The sequence below is a fragment of the Bos grunniens genome, chromosome 12 (assembly GCF_055505025.1).
Source record: "Bos grunniens cultivar Pamir isolate PY7600 chromosome 12, Bosgru_T2T1.0, whole genome shotgun sequence".
NCBI lineage: Eukaryota > Metazoa > Chordata > Mammalia > Artiodactyla > Bovidae > Bos > Bos grunniens.
Window position 1 is genome coordinate 56,599,986 of NC_141176.1, and position 23,867 is coordinate 56,623,852.

Consider the following 23,867-nt stretch of genomic DNA (forward strand, 5'->3'; position numbering starts at 1 on the left):
AATATTGTTTCATTTTTTAAATATAAATGTATTTATTTTAATTGGAGGTTAATTACTTTACAATATTGTAGTGGTTTTGCCACACATTGACATGAATCCACCACGGGTGTACATGTGTCCCCCATCCTGAACCCCCCTCCCACCTCCCTCCCCATCCCATCCCTCTGGGTCATCCCAGTGCACCAGCCCTGAGCACCCTGTCTCATGCATCAAACCTGGACTGGCAATTCATTTCATATATGATAATATACATGTTTCAGTGCCATTCTCTCAAATCATCCCACCCTTACCCTCTCCCACAGAGTCCAAAAGACTGTTCTATACATCTGTGTCTCTTTTGCTGTCTTGCATATAAGGTTATCATTACCATCATTCTAAATTCCATATAGTATAGTTAGTATACTATTTTGGTGTTTTTCTTTCTAGCTTACTTCACTCTGTATAATAGGTTCCAGTTTCATCTGCCTTATTATAACTGATTCAAATGTATTCTTTTTAATGGCTGAGTAATACTCCATTGTGTATATGTACCACAGCTTTCTTATCCATTCGTCTGCTGATGGACATCTAGGTTGCTTCCATGTCCTGGCTGTTATAAACAGTGCTGTGATGAACATTGGGGAACACGTGTCTCTTTCAATTCTGGTTTCCTTGGTGTGTATTCCCAGTGGTGGGATTGCTGGGTCGTATGGCAGTTCTATTTCCAGTTTTTTAAGGAATCTCCACACTGTTCTCCATAGTGGCTGTACTAGTTTGCATGCCCACCAACAGTGTAAGAGGGTTCCCTTTTCTCCACACCCTCTCCAGCATTTCTTGCTTGTAGACTTTTGGATCACAGGCATTCTGACTGGTGTGAAATGGTACCTCATTGTGGTTTTGATTTGCATTTCTCTGATAATAAGTGATGTTGTGCATCTTTTCATGGTTTGTTAGCAATCTGTATGTCTTCTTTGGAGAAATGTCTGTTTAGTTCTTTGGCCCACTTTTTAAATTGAGTCTTTATTTTTCTGAAATTGAGCTGCAGGAGCTGCTTGTATATTTTTGAGATTAATTCTTTGTCAGTTGCTTCATTTGCTATTATTTTCTCCCATTCTGAAGGCTGTCTTTTTACCTTGCTTATAGTTTCCTTTGTTGTACAAAAGCTTTTAAGTTTAATTAGGTCCCATTTGTTTATTTTTGCTTTTATTTCCAACATTCTGGGAGGTGGGACATAGAGGATCCTGCTGTGATTTATGTCAGAGAGTGTTTTGCCTATGTTTTCCTCTAGGAGTATTATAGTTTCTGGTCTTACATTTAGACCTTAAATCCATTTTGAGTTTATTTTTGTGTATGGTGTTAGAAAGTGTTCATTTCATTCTTTTACAAATGGTTGACCAGTTTTCCCAGCACCACTTGTTAAAGAGATTGTCTTTTCTCCATTGTATACTCTTGCCTCCTCTGTCGAAGATAAGGTGTCTATAGGTGCATTGACGTATTGTTTTAGAAAGAGAAATAAGAAATATGTCTGGTGTCGTTTGATGTCATCGTCATTTAGTTGCTAAGTCGTGTCTGACTTTTTCACGACCTCATAGACTAGCCTACCAGGCTCCTCTGTCCATGGATTTCCCAGGCAAAAATATTAGAATGGGTTGCCATTTCCTTCTCCAGCTGGTCTTCCTGATCCAGGGATCAAATCAGCCTCTCCTGCTTTGGCAGGCAGATTCTTTACCATGGAGCCACTTGGGAAGCCCAGGTGCCATTTGACCAGAGTCCAAATAAGTGAAGAGCAGGATAGAGCCATTCAAATATCTGGAGGAAAAGTAGTCTAAGGAGACATGCAAAGATTCTGAGTTGTGTTCACAAATCATCCATTATTGTTCATGAATAACATGAAAAATGCTTCTAAAACAGCTAGAACTTGAGAGAGATTTATCTGCTTTTGCTTGTCAATAATATCACTCAACCTTTTAATTCTGGCTTACCCTACAATCTGGACTATGGTATATTATATTAAAAAATAAACTTATTTGCAACAGGCATTTCTATGCCCAGTTAATTAGACTCTGCTATATTTTGAAATGGAGAAGGCAATGGCACCTCACTCCAGTCCTCTTGCTTGGAAAATCCCATGGATGGTGGAGCCTGGTAGGCTGCAGTCTATGGGGTCACTAAGATTCAGACACAGCTGAGCGACTTCACCTTCACTTTTCACTTTCATGCACTGGAGAAGGAAATGGCAACCCACTCCAGTGTTCTTGCCTGGAGATCCCAGGGACGGGGGAGCCTGGTTGGCTTATATCTATGGGATCGCACAGAGTCTGACATGACTGAAGCGACTTAGCAGCAGCAGCAGCAGCATACTTTGAAAACTCCATTTCTTTCTGATTCATGTAATAGATAATAAGAAAAATTTTTTTATAATATAAAATACTAAAATGAAAATCTTCAGTTTCAAAAATGTATGTCATGTACACTTATGTGACATTAGCTTCTATATTATCATTTCTTAGAATTAAAATAAATATGCTTATATATCTTAAGAAAATCCTCTTAAAATATATGTGGATCTTGAATACATCAAGAAAAGCATAAGTATCCTTTGTAAATGGTGAATAAAATTTTCTGAGAAGCCTGAGTAGTCATAAAGTATAATTTAAACACTTTTGGAATCCATGAGTATGGGTTACCATCTATAAATCCTAAAAACATAAATACAATATCCAGTGTTGCCTTTTATAAAAAACATGAAGCATTTGGCCCCACAGAAAAGTCTGCCATTTAATGCTAATGTGAAAGATTCATATTTAATATTTTTTTCACCAGTTTCCAATTTCTTCATATAGAATGGTAGTAATGTTCATAGAGTCCAATAAAATCCCATGGATTTTGGATGAGAAAGCATGAAAAGCTTACAGAGAATAAAGAGCATTTGCTGAAATTGTATAACAGACTGCAGACATGTTGCTAAAATATAATAAAGTACAATTTTAAGAACTAATTCATATAATGTAATATTAATAATGAGTTAAATCATTTGTGCATTTTCTGGAGCAAGAACAAGGTTGGTAAAATTAAAAAGAATTTTAGCATTTTTGTTACATTTCAAATATCTTTGCAAATTAATTTTAAAAATTAAAGAAGAAAATAATTTATGAATTTGTGATACTTGTGGTACATTAATCTATAAAAAAGATTTGAATTTTTTCTGGTTATTTGGCAGCTTTTAACTATCATGGATCAAACTAATTATAGAAAGGTTTTTATAAAAATCTGGCTATTGCTTTTCTTTCTCATATAATAAGGCCATACAAATAAGACATTTAAAAATGAGAGCAAATGAAAACTACTAAAACAATCAGAGCACAAAGTTATTAGGATAATTAATCAGCAAATTGAATGCTTCAAATTCCCTGGGACACTGATTATCTTTTGTGAAGTTCCATACAATTCTATGTAATAAAAGAAAGGCAAAAAAGACTTTGTCCTTTTTTCATAACTTTATAAATATAATTGTTATACTGTTTCTCTCAGTAAAAGTCATTGCACAAAAAGGAATGCTAAAATATTTTTGACCCTTATTAGTATAGGGCATCCCAGGTCACTTTTCAGTTCAGTTCAGTTCAGTTCAGTCGGTCAGTTGTGTCCGATTCTGCGACCGCATGAACTGCAGCACGCCAGGCCTCCCTGTCCAACACCAACTCCGGAGTCCACCCAAACCCATGACCATTGTAGTCGGTGATGCCATCCAACCATCTCATCCTCTGTCGTCCCCTTCTCCTCCTGCCCTCAATCTTTCCCACATCAGGGTCTTTTCAAATGAGTCAGCTCTTTGCATCAGGTGGCCAAAGTATTGGAGTTTCAGCTTCAACATCAGTCCTTCCAATGAACACCCAGGACTGATATGCTTTAGGATGGACTGGTTGGATCTCCTTGCAGTCCAAGGGACTCTCAAGAGTCTTCTCCAACACCACAGTTCAAAAGCATCAATTCTTCTGTGCTCAGCTTTCTTTACAGTTCAACTCTCACATCCATACACGACCACTGGAAAAACCATAGTCTTGACTAAACGAACCTTTGTTGACAAAGTAATGTCTCTGTTTTTCAGTTTGCTGTCTAGGTTGGTCATAACTTTCCTTCCAAAGAGTAAGTGTCTTTTAATTTCATGGCTGCAGTCACCATTTGCAGTGATTTTGGAGCCCACAAAAGTAAAGTCAGCTACTGTTTCCACTGTTTCCCCATCTATTTGCCATGAAGTAGCTAACCATTAATATTGAAAATTTTTTCAGGACATAACATAACATTAACTTCCTTCATCAATAAATGATCACTCCATAACATGCCCCTAATAAAGGAATATTTTTTAAGTGCTAGCTTATTGTATTTTTGTTCAAGATGAAAAAAATATATAGCAACGTGTTCTTGCCATAAGTATGGACTTCTAATATTGGATAGATCTTTAAGATTCTAATAGACTTTGAAATGATCTTTGTTAAACTTTGTTTACCATCCTACACTATATTCCAGGGCTTAATGTGTGCTGTACTTTATTCCTATCCTTATCCTGGTATGTGTTGGAGGAGTTAATAACATTTGTAAAACTATTTTCACCTTCTATTCATACCACAGATGGACAATACTATGCCATTTGGTTAAGTTTGTTTTCCTCAAAAATGAAATAATGTAGTGAGTCACAAAAAGTTAGACTGACTTACCTAGGTTATTAAAAAATGACATTTTTTATGATGAAATTAAAATGCTTAAACATGATTCAAAGTGTTCTCCTTAATCAAATACAATGTTTGTCTTTCAGCTATGAGTCTTTGTGCATATAAATATCTTGTTCTTAGGAAATACATAAAATATGTGAAATAATTAGACAATTTCCCTTGAAGACAAGGTTATGTTGGAACTATTGTAATGGAAAAGAAGGCCTGTGGACTGTTAACAGATTACTTTTACTAATAATTGCATATTAAGTTTTTCCAAATATGGAAACTTGTGACTTACAATTGTAGACAATGAAAAGGCCTGAGTGACAGGAATAGGGTGAAAGGCAAAGGAAACCTGTACCTTCTGCATAATTTTTTTGTAACCCTAACATGTCCCTATAATATGAAGTCTATTAATAAAATGTTTTTAATGTCCTATAATGTAATCTTTCACTCTTAACTTTTGCCATGAGAGAATTGTTTGATTTCATTAATTTTTTATTTTTTTTTTCAGTGAAGAGTTCAAGATGTTATGCTATGGATGGATAATTCAGTGATAAACTGCTCTTCTCTTCTTTTATCCTTTTGAGAACAGCTTCTTAGTTCTATGTCATATTATTGAAGTATATAGATGTACTGGGAAAACTAACATGAATAAAACATTATTTGTTTTAAGTCCTTAGTAATTATAAAGAAAATAAGCTAGAATATTTATTCTATAGATAAAATATTAAAATTATACAGTGAGAAAATACTTAAGCAAAAGGATGCATGCTATTTCTGTAAACTTTTAAAAATAAAAACATATGGCTCAGATGAGTTCTAACTCAGCTCATCACATACTTCTTACTCACTTAAGTCATTAAAATAATGCGTATCACATATTTAGCATAACTCTTTAAAGTTCTGATATTATTAAGCAAATGCAGTCATATTGTTGTTGTATTAATCTATGACTTTCCATTTAAAAAATTTCTTTTCTACCCCCTAACAGATATCTGCTGTAATTGTATATAATGTTGGAAATGACAGTTTATTTATACACAGTAATAGGAACATATTCTCACATTACATAGTTCCACATGATATCATTCCTTTGCTGTTGTGTGTGTGTGTGTATGTGTTGTGTGTGTATGTGTATGTGTGTGTGTGTGTGTATGCACTTAATTTCCAAAGTGAAAAGAAAACACTTTAAGCTGCTTCTCTTTAAGTGGTTAATAGTTTTTACAATAAAACAAGTGACTGGTTTACTTATTTAAAACACAGTGCTATGCTTATTATTTCAATGTTGATTAAGTCCACATTTTAAAAGTGCAAGATAACTTATTTTTACTTACTAATTGTGTTCCATGATGGAATTGATGAAAAACATTATAATTTTAATCCAGTTATTGACTACAATTTGAATAACAAGGCTATGACACGCAGTAACAAACATATTGCCAAGTAGATACACATTCTGATCATAGTTTGGTAAGTCTTCTAATGGGTTTAGCATGTGGTCGCCAAGAGTCGGACACGACTGAGCAACTTCACTTTCACTTTTCACTTTCATGCATTGGAGAAGGAAATGGCAACCCACTCCAGTGTTCTTGCCTGGAGAATCTCAGGGATGGGGGAGCCTGGTGGGCTGCTGTCTATGGGGTCGCACAGAGTCAGACATGACTGAAGTGACTTAGCAGCAGCAGCTGAGTTAAGGTCATGCTCAAAATCCTTCAAGCCCCAGCTTCAGCAGTGTGTGAACTGAGAACTTCCAGATGTACAAATAGGGTTTACAAAAGGCAGAGGAACCAGAGATCAATTTGCCAACATTCGTTGGATCGCAGAGAAAGTAAGGGAATTCCAGGAAAACAAAACAAAACAAAATAAAAAGTCTGCTTCATTGACTTTGCTTTTGACTGTGTGGATAACAACAAACTGTGGAGAATTCTTAAAAAGATGGGAATACCAGACACCTTACCTGTCTCCTGAGAAACCTGTATGCAGGTCAAAAAGCAACAATCAGAACCTTACAAGGAAAAATGGACTGGTTCAAAATTGAGAAAGGAGTAAGACAAGGCTGTATAATATCACCCTGGTTATTTAACATATATGCAGAGAACATCATGTGAAATGCCAGGCTGGATAAATCACAAGCTGGAATGAAGATGGCTGGGAGAAATAGCAACAACCTCAGATATGCAGATGAGCCCATTCTAATGACACAAAGTGAAGACGATCTGAAGAGCCTCTTGATAAGAGAGAAAAAGCTGGCTTAAAACTCAACATTAAACAAAGATAATGACATCCAGTACCTTTACTTCATGGCAAGTAGAAGGTGGAAAAGTGGAAATCATGATAGATTTTCTTTTCTTGGCTCCAAAATCACTGCAGATGGTAACATGCAGTCATGCTTGTTCCTCGGAAGAAAAGCTATGAAAAACCTAGATAGTCAATTAGAAAATATAGAGATCATTTTGCTGATAATCATCCATATAGTCAAAGCTATGGTTTTAACAATAGTCATGTACATATGTGAGAGCTGGACCATAAAAAGGCAGAGTGCCAAAGAATTGAGACTTTAAAACTGTGGTGCTAGAGAAGACCCTTGAGAGTGCCTTGGACTTCAGGAGATCAAATCAGTCGATCCTAAAGGAAATCAAGCAAATTTGACCTTGGAGTACAGAGTGAAACACGGCAAAGGCTAACAGAGTTTTGCCAAGAGAACTCACTGGTCATAGCAAACACCCTCTTCCAACAACACATGAGAAGACTAAAAAAGGACATCGCCAGATGGTAAATACCAAAATCAGATTGATTATATGCTTTGTAGCCAAAGATGGAGAAGTTCTATACAGTCAGAAAAACAAGACCGAGAGCTGACTATAGCTCAGATCATGAACTCCTTATTACCAAATTCAGACTTGAAGAAAGTAGGGAAAACCACTAGACCATTCAGGTATGACCTAAATCAAATCCCTTATGATTATACAGTGAAAGTGAGAAATAGATTCAGGGGTTAGATTTGATAGACAGAATGTGTGATGAACTATGGATGGAGGTTCATGACATTGTACAGGAGACACGGAGCAAGATCATCCCCAAGAAAAAGAAAGGCAAAAAAGCAAAATGGCTGTCTGAGGAGGCCTTACAAATAACTGTGAAAAGAAGAGAAGCAAAAAGCAAAGGAGAAAAGGAAAGATATACCCATTTGAATGCAGAGTTCCAAAGAATAGCAAGGAGACATAAGAAAGCCTTCCTCAGTGATCAGCACAAAGAAATAGAGGAAAACAGAATGGGAAAGACTAAAGATCTCTTCAAGAAAGTTATAGATACCAAGGGAACATTTTATGCAAAGATGGGCTCAATAAAGAACAGAAATAGTATGGACCTAACATAAACAGAAGATATTAAGAGGTGGCAAGAATACACAGAAAACTGTACAAAAAAGATCTTCACGACCCAGATAATCACGATGGTGTGATCACTGACCTAGAGCCAGACATCCTGGAATGTGAAGTCAAGTGAGCCATGGGAAGCATCATTATGAACAAAGCTAGTGGTAGTGATGGAATTTCAGTTGTGCTATTTCAAATCCTAAAAGATGATGCCGTGAAAGTGCTGCACTCAATATGCCAGCATATTTGGAAAACTCAGCAGTGGCAACAGGACTGGAAAAGGTCAGGTTTCAATCCAATCCCTAAGAAAGGCAATGCCAAAGAATGCTCAAACTACCGCACAATTGCACTCATCTCACACGCTAGCAAAGTAATCCTCAAAATTCTCCAAGCCAGGCTTCAGCAATACATGAACTGTGAAATTCAAGATGTTCAACCTGGATCTAGTAAAGGCAGAGGAACCAGAGATTAAATTGCCAACATCTGTTGGATTATCACAAAACAAGAGAGTTCCAGAGAAACATCAACTTCTGCTGTATTGACTATGCCAAGCCTTTGGCTGTGTAGATCACCACAAATTGTGGAAAATTCTTAAAGAGATGGGGATACCAGACCACTTGACCTGCCTCTTGAGAAATGTGTATGCAGTTCAGGAAACAACAGTTAGAACTGGACATGGAACAACAGACTGGTTCCAAATAGGAAAAGAAGTACGTCAAGGCTGTATATTGTCACCCTGCTTATTTAACTTATATGCAGAGTACATCATGAGAAACGCTGGGCTGGAAGAAGCACAAGCTGGAATCAAGATTGCTGGGAGAAATATCAATAACCTCAGGTATGCAGATGACACCACCCTTATGGATAGAAGGTGAATAAGAACTAAAGAGCCTCTTGATGAATGTAAAAGAGGAGAGTGAAAAAGTTGGCTTAAAGCCCAACATTCAGAAAACTAAGATCATGGCATCTGGTCCCATCACTTATGGCAAGTAAGTTGGGAAATGGTGGAAATTTGACAAACTTTATATTTGGGGGTTCTAAAATCACTGCAGATGGTGACTGCAGCCATGAAATTAAAAGACACTTACTCCTTGGAAGAAAAGTTATGACCAACCTAGACAGCGTTTTAAAAACCAGAGATATTACTTTGCCAACAAAAGTCCAACTAGTCAACTATGGTTTTTCCAGTAGTCATGTATGGATGTGAAAGTTGGATCATAAAGAAAGCTGAGCACTGAAGAATTGATGTTTTGAACTGTGGTGTTGGTGAATACATTTGAGAGTCCCTTGGACTGCCAGGAGATCCAACCAGTCCATCCTAAAGGAAATCAGTCCTGAGTGTTCATTGGAAGGATTGATGCTGAAGCCGAACTTCCAATACTTTTTGGCCACCTAATGTGAAGAGCTGACTCATTTGAAAAGACCCTGAAGCTGGGAAAGATTAAAGGCAGGAGGAGAAGGGGATGACAGAGGATGAGATGATTGGATGGCATCACTGACTCAATGGACTTGAGTTTTAGTTAACTCTGGGAGTTGGTGATGGACAGGGGGGCCTGGTGTGCTGCAGTTCATGGGGTTGCAAAGAATCAAACATGACTGAGAGACTGAACTGAACTGAAATGAAATGAAATCAATCCTGAATATTATTGGAAATATTGATGCTGAAGCTGAAGCTTCAATACTTTGGCTATCTGATATGAAAAGTGACTCACTGGAAAAGACCCTGATTCTAGGAAAGATTGAGAGCAGAAGGAGAAGCGGACAACAGAGGATGAGGTGCTTAGATAGCATCACTGACCCAATGGACATGAATTTGAGCAAATTATGAGAGAGTGAAGGACAGGGAAGCCTTTCATGCTGCAGTCCATGGAGTCGCTGAGTCAGACACAAATGAGCAACTGAAGAACAACAACTGAGTTCTTAATTGATAATTTTGTTTCTAAAGTAACAGAATCTACATATTTCTAGTCTCTCTTGACACTAGAAAGATGCCACCCTAGAAATAAGATATTTCCTTGCATTGTCCTGACCATCTCAAACATTTCTATGGTTCCTGTCCTAATTTAAGTATCATTGCCCACCTGTTTTCACTATACTTTCATATAATAATCTAAATAACCTGAGTTTCTCTCTTCCTTCTTTTTGTTCTATTTCTCTTTCTTTTCTCAATCTATGCACCATGATAATATTAATAAAGCACCATGCCAAATGCTTCAGAACAAGAAATAGAAACCAAGCATTTTCTATTTTCACCAAGTTTCAGCAACCAAGTGAAATTTAACAAGCATTAATCTTCCACTTAAAGAACTTAGGTTTTGGTGTTAGGGCACAAAGTCATAGTATATAAGAGAAAATGTGACACTTAAAAAAAAAAACAACTACATTTAATAAAATAATTGCATATAATGTAAAGGAAATTCTAAATAAAGTATTTCCTTGGCCTTCAACCAATTTCAAATGTTTGTGCATTTTAGGATTCGCTTCATAGTGCAGCTTCCAGTCTTCTAAGTTTAACATATTTTACTGAAGAAAAGAATTATATGCTGTATTCTTTCTCATTCAAACAGTTTGTGAAGTCCCACTTAATTGTGAAAATTTCAAAAAGCGAATAAAGTATATGAACTATTTGGAAATAAATGATCAAATCCAAAATAATGGTAATAATATTGAAAAAGAGAAAAAAAATATTGGAAAAGCAGAGCTTAGTCTAACACATTCCTTAGTTTAAGCAATTAATAAAAAAGTAAGCATTCTTATTTATAAATGCAAATGTAGATATTTTAAAGCTAGAGGTTGGTACTCTGTATTAATTAATATACTTAAAACACATTTATATCCACTTTACACTCTGTTTAAATATCCTCTTTGTTCTTCCGCTTTGATTTCGTTTCTTCATGCAGTGAGATCATTAATTCCGTTATATTCCTCAACTGCGTTAGACTTTTTCTTGTGTGCTGCTCCAGCATTTAACAAGGTTTTCTTAGCTTTTCAGGTTCAGTGAATTTGTGAAAGTTGAAGTTATGTGCATTTCCAATCTTTTTGTTTGAAAACCAAGGGGAATTGAAGTGGTTAGGGGCTGCAGGGCAGCAGTCAACTATTACCGTTAAAAAAAAATAATAATATAGTGTTAACTCTGCTAAGGAAAGTAACAAGGGAATACAAAACTAGGTTTTCAGTTGAGTAGAGAAATATCGACTCCTCAAAAGTAAATAGAAGACACAAAATACAGAACATTTCACAGAGCAATATCTAGACGTTAGGTCAGCCTTCAAGTCATTTACTACAAGCCAACTAAATTAACCAGAGAGAACTAACGCTACAGGGAAGAAGGCCAAGATTTTATCCTTAGATAGATCATTTAGTGACAAACTGTTCTTCTCTTCTTGATCCTTTTGAGGATATCTTTACAATATCAGTTCATCTTATTGGAAATATATAGATTTATTGAGACATTCAACATTAGTGAAAGTTAATTGACTATAAGCTCTCAGTGATCTTAAATAAAAGAATAAGCTAGAATCTCCATTCTGTATTTAACATTAAACATGTACAGAGTGAGAAAGCACTCTGGACAAAGGATGGAGATTTATAATAAAAAGTATTAAATTAGTTATAATTTAATTCATTATATATGTTATACACTTAAGCTATTTAAATTATGAATATTACTTATTGAGCAGTCATACTAAAGTGAAATTTTAACAAAATAATTAGACATGATATGTCTAAATAAATTTTCTTTACAAAAAACATTCATTAAAAAATTCTGACTTCTGTGAGGCAAACACATTACAATTAAGTTTATCCATTCTATATGTACATACACATGTTTCTACTTATAAATATATTATTTATATTTAAATTAAAATAGATTTAAATTTAAAATATTAGAGAGGAAGAGCAATGATAAAGCACTTTCAGCTTTGACAATGAGACTGGGAAGTGTAGAAGACAGTTAGGACTGAACCAAAGTGTTTGTCAGTATCTAGGGCCATCGGAGAAGGTGATGGCACCCCACTCCAGTACTCTTGCCTGGAAAACCCCATGGATGGAGGAGCCTGGTGGGCTGCAGTCCATGGGGTCTCGAAGAGTTGGACACGACTGAGCGACTTCACTTTCACTTTTCACTTTCATGCATTGGAGAAGGAAATGGCAACCCACTCCAGTGTTCTTGCCTGGAGAATCCCAGGGACGGGGGAGACTGGTGGGCTGCCGTCTATGGGGTCGCACAGAGTCGGACACGACTGAAGCAACTTAGCAGCAGCAGCAGGGAAGGCCATTTCTTTCAATGAAGGGAAAGGAGTCATTAGTCTGCTTTGTTGTATTTTACTCCACTACCTACGGCCTGCACCATAAGTATTGAAGAAAAGACTATTTAATGAGTCTTCTCTAGTCATTGAGAAGAAGACATGGCTTATGATATGAGCATGAATCAAACATAATCATCAACTGAGTAATTTGGTTTTCTATTATGGGCCTCAATTTCTGTGCTACTGAAAGAAGAAATTAGCTAATATTCTTTCCAAGCACTAAAATTTTATGATTATATAAGAAGTGAAGTTGTAGACATAAATACATTCTTCTTTAATTGTATTTTTAAACTGCTAAGAACTCATTTCTTTTACCTCTTCAGTACTAGTGAATAGCCATTAAGTACCAGTGGATATCCATAAAAGCCATGTGGAAGACTTAGATACTAGTCATGAACATTCTGTTTTACTCTCAACCAAAAAGAAAAAAAAATAGTGGTCATTTTAAAATAAGTGAGAGTTAAGTGAGCTTTCAGGTCCATGGGAATGAAGAAGGCACAGCATGGACTTTTCAGTACAAAGCGTCAATTCATATTCTGAGCACAAATGGGAGCAGTAGCTTTGGAAAAGAGACAATCTCTCTCTCTTTTTTAAGGGGTCTCAAGTGGATTGGACTTCAGAATTAACTTATAAGTGGGAAGCAGCCATGCTTCATCCCGTGTGGAGTGATGGGACTGTGACAAGTGGGAGTGAGTAGGACCCTCCTAATTGCTCTCAGATTCAAACCTTTTCAATAACGCTGTGCTGGTGAAAGGTACTGAAGCTGCATAACTTTTTTGGTATTTTCTAATATTATATAAAATATTACCAACAGGATTTATTTGCTCTTAAATCACTGACTATTGAAAATAAATGTGGAATTTATGTATTAATGGGGTCATGGTTAGGCAGAAAATGTAACCTAATCTGTGTAATTATTAAAGTATGAGAGGGAGATGGCTTCCCTAATAGCTCAGCAGGGAAAGAATCTGCCTGCAATGCAGGAGACTCTGGAGATGCAGGTTTGATTTCTGAGCTGGGAATATCCCCTGGAGAAGGAAATGGCAACCCACTCCAGTATTCTTGCTTGAAAAATACCATGGACAGAGATGCCTGATGGTTACAGTCCAAAGGTTAGCAAAGAATCAGGCACGATAGAGCAGGAGCAAGGACAAGGAGAGGGAGATAATAACTGAAATGTTTCCTCTACATGAGTAGTGTTTCTTCCTGAATTGAGCATCCTGCATGTTAACTTTAGAATCAAAATTTGTCCTAAAGTGAGAAACAAAAAGGCATAAATTTTGTTGTTGTTGTTAATCAGAGGCTATATCTGTAGATCTCATAAAAGAATGGGCATAGTGGTTGTCTGCACTTAGAATTGTTAGTCAGTCTTGATTTGGGGTAAATTAATTTAATCCCATGAGTCTAATTAACAAATATAGCATATGTTTTACAACAGGTACCAATCTGGTCAGACAAATAAAAAGTAATTCCTCTCTGTGACAGGGCTGTGTGTGTGTGTACGTGTGTGTGTGTGTGTGTGTGCATGTGTGTGTGTGTTTACATGTGATGAGAGAGAGACAAAGATAGACAGAGTGAGACAGGAGGAAAAAAGAAAGAAAGGAAGGAAGGAAGGGGGGAGGGAAAATGATTTACTACATGAAAAACAAGAGATGCTATAAATCAGAGACACTAATACTTGGTGATAGAAGAGAACTGAATTATGCTAACAGTGTAATCTTCCTTAATCTTTGAATTCACTTGTGTTTTCACCTGAAATGTCAATAGGAAATTATTATCGATGTGCCAATAAATAGTTAAATTGTTTTGGAGCATTGAAATAAACATAAGTAATTACATATAGTCTTTTCAAGTTGACTAGTAAAAAATAATATAGAAAAATATTGTCCCTTTGTCAATATATTTAATGAAATCTCCCTTCAGTATCTCCATTTTCTGGTAAATATTTGTTACAATTAATTGTAGTATGTGTCTAGAATGTTCTTGATGGTTAAAAAATGTAATGGCATCTAGGCAGTCATTTAGATCATTTATTGTGTATTCTAAATAAATGTGAAATAATTTACTTTTATAATATGATAAATCCAGAGCTAATACAGGATTGGATTGGAAAAGCAGAGCATAAGAAAACATCAGGAGGCTCTCATGATATGAGGGGTTTTAGTTGAAACAGAAGGTTAGTTGAAACAGATTCAAATGAGGGGTTTTAGTTGAAACAGAAGTATGGGAAGGGCAGAACCATATTAGACTACTGTGTACCTTTTCTATGTCCACAAAATATGTGAGCGGAAAGAACTTCCAGGAGGAAAGGTAGCAGTTAGAAATACAAATTTATAGGTTCAAAAATGCTCACACAGACGTGCTAGAGGAAATACTGATTGTTTAGTCTAAAACATGACTCAGAATGTTTTCCTGTGAGGTTGAAAGCATTATTTTGCTTTTTTCCACTCTTATTATTTTCTACTTTACTGAGGAGAAAGTGAAAAAAAAATGCCAAGTGATATTAAAAAAAAAAGCATACTTGACTAGGAGCTCTGTGTCATGCAAACCTGTTTTTAAAAGAATTCTGTAAAAATCACATTTTAGGGATGTTTGGAGAGTAAGATAGACTTTCAAACTCAGCTTTGCTATACAGGGCATTTCAGGAGTCCTTACTCCAAGTGTTTGGTCATATTTGATGATAGAATATTTTAAAATGATGTCATTCAGTACATTTAAGAAACAATGGATTGCAACGCTAGGAAAAAACTTATTTTTAATCAGAATTGACTATAAACAGCATTTTGAAATGAGTGGCCTTTTACTGAGCTTGAGGAAAGAAATGTATTTACTTTCAAATGTCATCCAAGAGAAACACATACTACTTAAACTGTTATATTGTATTCTTTTTCGTCATTAGAAAATTTATGAGGTAAGGAATGTGGATGGGACATTTGCAACAATATACCAGGTGTTTGACAGTTATAAAAATTACCTAAGAAATAGTAGATTAAGTTTTGCTAAATGAACACATGAATGAATCATATGTGGCATTACTTGGAAGAATTGAAAGGGCTTATAACTCATGATTTGTGAGGGGTAAGGTGAAGGTTTCCAGGGTTTCAGGCTACCTGGGCAGCTGAGATGATACTAGCATCATTAACAGAAGGAGAAACAAAAAGAGTAAAAATAGGAAACAGAATAAATAGAAAAAAAATATGAAAGAGAAAAAGTTCAGAATCAACTATCTTATTGCCAAAACAGCAACATAGAAAAGTGAAATTTCCCACGACTCAGTGGGAGAATCTAGGGGAAGTTCACAGCTAGTGACACAGTTTGGAGTTATTTCCCCAGATTAAGAATTGTATTCCTAAAAGAATATGAACTTGAAGGGCAGAGAGTATAAAGAAAGTGAGTTGAAAATACCTCCATATTTAGAGAGTGAGATGGAGGTAAGAGTGGGCAGGAGTTAAAAAAAAAAAAACAATAACAAAAAACAGCTGATAGAGACAGCATGATACAAGCCAGGAAAAGAAAGAGTATCACAAGGAGAAAGTAGTCAAGCCCTTCAAATAAATTGGAATCATTTAAGGTTCAGAAGTGTCATCTATAACCTTCTCTCACCCCCAGTATGAACCAGAAGCAGACTAATCTAATTTAACTGACCCCCTTGGGTTCAGATTTAATTTACTAGCTCTGTCAAAAGTATTTTACTTTTGGGAAATTTAACTGATTAAGTGTTCATTCTCTACTGTACCTAATCATTTTACAGGCTCACACATTTCAAATTCCCCATCTGACCACCTTGAAACTTATGGGTTCCTTTAGTAGAGCTTTGAAAACACAACAAAATCTTGCAGATGTACAAAGATAAATGCCATATACGTTCATAAGTATAAATTCCAAATGTGCCTTTTATTGAAATTTGACATCAAGTTTAATATATTGATGCAGCCATCCCTTTAATAAACACAATACTGTTTTTACAAGTCCAACATTTCCTTCTCGCACATCAACCAGTGTTTCCAACGGGTGGTTTCCCCTTTGCCTTTTATGTGATTTACTGATGCTCCTTCCTGTTCTCATACAGCTGCGACTTTTTGATTAGCCTGCGGTCAGCTTCCTCCTTTCTGTCGGGTTAGCTTGTAGCTCTCCCTCTGCACTGCCTCTCAACTCTTTCACCTCTCATTATCCTTTTGCTGTCAGTCTTGTTCAGCTCAGCTTCTGTCTTCATTCTCAGTTCCCATAACTGCAATCCCCTTCTATTTTTGGTCTGCTGATTTTGGATCCATTTTCTCCCTTTGTTTTTGGCTTACTGTTCTGCTTTATGTATCTATCATGCATTAAAAAAAAATCATGCTACATTTTGAATACTGCAACAGGTCTGAAGTTTTGCACCACTGAATATTATATTAGCATTTTCCCTGATCACATTTTACTCCTGAACTTATTCCCCTTATATCATTTACTTTTCTAGGCACGTTAGGGCTGAAAGTCCTCACTCTTTGTGCAACACCCATGAATCAATATCCTTTATTGTACCAAAGCAATTGAGAGTGGTCACCAGTGAATTGCTCTTTTTGGCTACTCCAGGGAAAGACTCTCTATTTTCTTTTTTAATTATTATTTCTTATTTCCACTAAATAAAAAACACTCTGTATAGAAATATAGAAAAATAAAGCCCAGATTTATTACAAGTCACTAGTAGGAATTTTTCCATTTTTTAATTTGTTTTGATATCATGTGGTTGGAAGAAACAAAAATTCAGAATCAACAGTTCTAATCTCTAAGTTTTATTATACCTTGTGCAACTTACACCATCACCATGACATTCAAGCATGAAAAAAAGTAAGTTCAATCACCTACTTGATGACATCTTGGCAAATGTCAACCAAAACTGTCATGACTAAATTCAATTTTTATTACAGAGTTGAGGCAAATCTCTTTGTGTCAGTTAAACACAGATTTCTTATCCATTTTAATGCTAGATGATTGACTGTCTCAAACTATATTAAATTATTAATTAAGAAGGACTATGAGGTGTGTTTTCCATTTCTTCCATATCACCATCCATCAGTTTTCTAATCTGTAAATAAAAGACCAGACAAGAAGTTTCCTATGATAATTTTCTTCTAAATTGTTGTTGTAGTTGTAGCTGTCACATCCAATTCTTTGCAACCCCATGGACTGCAGCATGCCAGGCCTCAGGGTCCTTCACTGTCTCCCACTGTCTCTCAAACTTATGTTCACTGAGTCAGTGATGTTATCTAACCATCTTATCTCTGATTGCCTCCTCCTCCTCCGGTCGGAAAGTTTCAGGAAACTTTCCCAGCATAAGGGTCTTTTCCAATAAGTCAGTTCTTTGCATCAAGTGGCCAAAGTATTAGAGCTTCAGCTTTAGTATCAGCCCTTCCAACGAATATTCAGGATTGATTTTCTTTAGGATGGACTGGTTGGATCTCCTTGCAGTCCAAGGGACTCTCAAGAGACTTCTCCAACACCACAATTCAAAAGCATCAATTCTTTGGCTCTCAGCTTTCTTTATGGTCCAACTTAATATTTCTAATTTTGCATAATAGTTTCAATTTTGTCCACCAAAATGACAGAGATAAATCAAAAATTTATTGTTAACTTCCCCCTTATCTGAAACTAAATTTTAGTTAATTCCAGAGAAAGCTCAACAAGAGAATTTCTAGAAAAAGTACTTATCTGGAACATCTAAATTTATGGCAACTTAAGTTTTCTTTTCTTTTTCTTTGTGTTTTTCAAGGAAAATTTAATAACAAGGTAGATAACATATGCTTATCTAACATGTATGTTTCTATTAGGGAAGCTAAAGCAAAACATCCTGTTTTTTTGGTAATTTATGGCCCTGTATGTGTGTGCACTGCAGGGCAATTTCAAAAATACTGTGATTATAATTTTAGAACTTCAGAATCTGAATAAGTACCAGAGTTCTCACCTTTTTTATATGTAAAAAGAAAATAAAATACTTTGAAAATTCTTTGAAGCTTGAACAAAAATTCTGTAGCTATATTCTTAGATCGTTCTGTAGAGTCCTCACGATTCACATGATACAAGGGAAGCTTCAGATCAGTGTTTTAGAGAATTCGTTTCACCTCTCATGATCTCATTAATCAGGAGAATGTTGGTGGCAATAACAGTGCAGAAGTGAAGAAGCTGTTTCTACACAAAATAGCTATCCCATATGTCTACTTCTTCTGCTACCACTGGCTCACCTGTGTTCAAGTCCACATCCACAAGTAGACCTGATTCCGAATGTTCTGCTTGAATTTTAACTAATGTTTCCAAAGGTTTAAAACCAGAATGCTGAACAAGAATTTGGGGATAATGAGCAAGGCATCAGTAAATGCATTCCAAGTTGGGTCCTGACTTTTATACTGGGCTTGTATTTAATCAAGACTTCTGCCATTGCCTTATCCACTCCACCAGGCCTGGGATTACAAAGACATCATCAATAGCATTTTTATTAGCACTCAAGCCATTTATGATTGCACCTTTGATTTGAGTCAGTGTGTGCGTATTTGGTCCTTTGATCAATAATGTGAGAGGACAATGACTGTTTAATTTCTCATCAAAGGTGAACTTCTTTTCTTCTGATGGATATTCATAGACAAGTCCTGCACATCCCAAACAATCAGGATTTGGACCACCAAGAAAATTTAGGGCTAGCCCACCATAAGCAAGAGTCAGCCTTTCCATATTTCTCCTTTTAGCTCTTCTCAGATCTAGTCTGCCTCTTTTCAAAAGCATCTAAGAAAATGGTAACAATTTCCTTTCAACGAAGAACAGCAAATTCTTTATACGAATCACTACAGACTTTCTTTTTCGGGTCTATTATTTTTTGACTCTGTCTTCAGTGAATTTTGTTTTAGCTCTTACTAGTTACTCCTTCTCCTCTCTACTCTTGTTTAAAAAAACAAAGCAAAACAAAACAGAATGCACCTCTTTTTTATCATATTCTAATAACACCACATTGTATCTGAGGATGTACACCTCTTTTACTATCTTTTTCATATCAGGATGCTGTGCCCCATAGTCCAAAACAAGACCTCTGATTAAGCCTGGATTGGTTTCAGGTTTATGTTTCATCCCCATGATCTCAACCATGATGAGGTCAATAGGTTCATCTTTTCTTTTTATGCCCAAAATAGAGTTCACTGTAGCCTCTGTTAAGATATCAGCAAGTTCAGCATGAATTTTAGTTCATAGAGATATTCAGGGCACATCTATCTATAAGTGTTTCCTTGTCCATCTCTTTGTTTACTTTGTTCCAAAAACTGAAGTGCATTTCCTTTGAAGCTTCAAATACTTTTGTAATTATTCTGGGATGAAGGTCTTCAAACATGTAGACAGCCATGTGCTTTCAGTTCAGTTCAGTTCAGTTACTCAGTCGTGTCCGACTCTTTGTGACCCCATGAATTGCAGCAAGCCAAGCCTCCCTGTCCATCACCAACTCCCAGAGTTCACTCAAACTCATGTCCATCGAGTCGGTGATGCCATCCAGCCATCTCATCCTCTGTCATCCCCTTCTCCTCCTGTCCCTAATCCCTCCCAGCATCAGAGTCTTTTCCAATGAGGCAACTCTTCGCATGAGGTGGCCAAAGTATTGGAGTTTCAGCTTTAGCATCATTCCTTCCAATGAACACCCAGGACTGATGTCCTTTAGGATGGACTGGTTGGATCTCCTTGCAGTCCAAGGGACACTCGAGAGTCTTCTCCAGCACCACAGTTCAAAAGCATCAATTCTTTGGTTTTCAGCTTTCTTCACAGGCCAAGTCTCACATCCATACATGACCACTGGAAAAACCATAGTCTTGACTAGACTGACCTGTGTTGGCAAAGTAATGTCTCTGCTTTTGAATATGCTATCTAGGTTGGTCATAACTTTCCTTTCAAGGAGTAAGCATCTTTTAATTTCACGGCTGCAATCACCATCTGTAGTGATTTGGGAGCCCTCCCAAGAAAAGTCTGACACTGTTTCCACTGTTTCCCCATCTGTTTCCCATGAAGTGATGGGACCAGATTCCATGATTCTCATTTTCTGAATGTTGAGCTTTAAGCCAACGTTTTCGCTCTCCTCTTTCACTTTCATCAAGAGGCTTTTTAGTTCCTCTTCACTTTCTGCCATGTGCTTTAGGAGCTCTCTAATGATTAGGACACTGGCAGTATACCATCCACAGTTTTGTCATCCTGGGCTGTTGCTACTTTAGCTGTTAAGGAGGTTGTCAGGTGTTGAATTTGCAATTTATGAAGAAGCACATTTCCATCTTTAGTAGCTTGATGTCTCCAGCACCAGAAGCAAGCATCTTCATGGTGCCCTTAGGTTCCAAGTAGATCCTCAGCACGTCCTACATCCCTTGAACCCCTGCACTGCACTGATATTGACCACCAATGCTGCTTGGGCTCAGGCCACCTTGGCCTTGGGGTTTAGGATTTTCACAGCCCCCATAGCTGACCCAGCAGAGGAAGATAAATGTCCTAGCATATGGAAAGCCCTGAGGCAGTTCAGTGTGACCAACAACTTTTTCTTTACTGCAAATTCAGAATTCTTTATAAAAGTGTCAGTGAGTTTCTAATTGCCAAATTCAGCTGCTGCTGCTGCTGCCAAGTTGCTTCAGTCGTGTCCGACTCTGTGCTGAATTGATCTTATACTATCTCTTTGCTGAGGTAGCTTCATAATACACTTTCTATAATGCTTCTCTATGCTTGATATCTTTATCCTCTGGTTCTTCTCTCTGTGATGGTTCCTTTGTAATATCACCATCTGTCTCTGCTAATACTTTTTATCTATGCAATCACATGCTGCTTATGCATCAGTTATTCTTAAAAGTGTATCTGCACCCTATATTCCTCACCTTGCTGTCTAGATATTCACATATATCTGGTGGTGGGTCATATCTGTATTTTTAACAAGCTACTAAAATCTCTCCCTGACCTTACTGGATATCACTATTCCCCACTCACCTTATACATGTTCTGCATCCTAACTCTATCTTCATCAATAGTACTATCCTCCAGTCACTAGGCCAGATCTGAGACTACCCTCCTATTCCTCAAGCCTCACAACTGGTCACTTTAACTATACCTCAGGCTCACTCAAATCACAGTTCCTGTCTCAGTGGTTACCTTTGTTCACTGAAGTTTTACGCTTTCAGTGTGAGTTTTCTACAAATCAATATCATCAAGTCCTTCTACTAACCCCTGAGTTTCTTCCCAAGACCTTGACAATGAAGAACAAGTACCTCTGGATGGTAAACAAGACTTTACATGACCTGAGCTTCACTAACTCTCCAGGTATCTACTACTGATTCCATTTTCTATCCCACTCTTTTGACAAAAACAAAATAATTTTCTGTTCTTTCTTGGCCCCTAGTCTTTTTTTCACAGTTTTCATCCATCTTCAGTGTTGCTCTAAAAAAATCTAATAAAAGTCTGTATATTCTCCTTATCCTCCTGTAAATGCTAAGGCAGTCGATTTACCACCTGCTTTTTTTGTATATTGTTCTCCTTTTTAGAAAAGAGTATTCAGATGAAATGTATGTTTTCAAACAACCAATAGGGGCAAAGATCTGTATTAAATGTACCTTGACATTTATTTCTCTTTATGCTTTTTTCTTCTACAAGACATACACAGTTCTTTATAATTCTTCACTTTTATGGAGAGAGCCTTTTTGTTACATTTGTAAGCTTTAGAAAATTATAATATGAATCATTACCTTTCCCTGGGTTATATGGAGAAATTGTATAATTTTGATTCAATGTTTTCTATTGACACCAGCCATTTTTAAGCATATTCACTATCATTTTGGCCTGAATGCGCCAATACCCATTCTATGAAACAATGACTCAAAAATATCTTCCATACTCAAATAAATGTTAGAAATGCTGTGTTAAAAGTCAGTAGATGTTTTTGGTGTAGGAAATCTTAAATTTGTTGTTTTATTCATGTTCCCTTTGAATATTCAGGAGGGAGATACACAATAATAGAGTACTTCACAAACATATTTCATCAAATAATATTTTTAAATGACAACTATGTCCTTCTATCAAATGGATTTCTGGCAGTGATTATCATGTATCAAACCAACATCAATTTTGAAAATGCTGATCTAATGTTTAACCTTCTAAACTGTCAGAAGGTATTCCTTGGACTCATTTAATTAGCAAGTTCTAAATGTTATAAGAAGTTAATCTTCCATAGGAAGATAAGATGATTAGGAAATGTTGCCAAATCTATCATATTTATGTTGTGGAAATGGCTAGATGATTACTCTTGTCTTTCTTGATAACCTACTATGTATTAAGGATCATGGGTTTTATAGGGAGGAATAGATCTAGACACTATGGACATCCAGTTAGTAAGATGCAAGCTTTGCTTTACAGGAGCTTGTGTCTGCTCTGGTATTTCTAGGTAGGATTCTTATTTTAGTGTTGGCAGTATCTGGGGGAGATAAGATGCCTAATGGCAGATTCTGTTCTTTCACAAGTGCTGGACATGATATCTGTAAGAATCTAGGTGAGAAAATATGATAGTATACAACAGAGGTGGTGATATCCAATAAAATGCAAAGGGAATGCTCCAGTTTAGCATACAGGATATCCTTGAGCATCTGGGACACTTCAAGGACTCTAAAAATAGCATAGAATATAAGAAAATAAAAAATTTCCTGGGTGAAAAAGTAGGAACAAAGGTGAATATACTTAGCTATAACAAGAGAATGAAATAATGCCATTTGCAGTACTGTGACTGGATCTAGAAATTACCACACTAAGTGAAATCAGTCAGAAAGAGAAAGACATACACCATATGATAATACTTATATGTGGAATCTAAAAATATGACACAAAAGAACTTACGTATGAAGCAGAAGCAGACTCATAGACAGAGAACAGACTTCTGGTTACCAAGGAGGAGGGAGAGGGAAGAAGGAAGGATTAGGAATTTGGGAAAAACAGATGCAAACTATTATATTAGTATGGATAAACAACAAGGTCCTACCGTATAGCACAGGGAGCTATTAGGATAGCTATTAGCTATCCTAATATCATAGGATATTCAATATCCTATGACAATGCATTATGTAAAATAATATATATATATTTATATATATAAAATAATATATATACAACTGAATCACTTTGCCATAAGCAGAAATTAACACAACAGTGTAAATCAACTATACTTCAATGTGCCTGTTAAGTTGCTGCAGCTGTGTCTGACTCGGCAACGCTATGGACTGTAGCCTGCCAAGGTTCCTCTGTCCATTGGATTCTCCAGGCACGAATACTGGAGTGTGTTGCCGTGCCCTCCTCCAGGAGATCTTCTGTACTCAGGGACTGAACCTGTGTCTCTTACTTCTACCTGCATTGGCAGGTGAATTCTTTACCACTAGCGCCACCTGAGAATCCCCTATACTTCAATAAGCTAAACTACAAAAAAAGTGAATAGACTCTACGTTCCTCCATTTGATGCATATCTTAGGGCCTGA

At 36.5% G+C, this 23,867-nt stretch overlaps 1 pseudogene; it reads right to left on the minus strand.

The window, feature by feature from the left end:
• Positions 1-18,447: 18,447 nt before the first annotated feature.
• LOC147361803 (T-complex protein 1 subunit zeta pseudogene) lies at positions 18,448-20,827 on the minus strand (annotated as a pseudogene).
• Between the last annotated feature and the right edge of the window lie 3,040 nt (positions 20,828-23,867).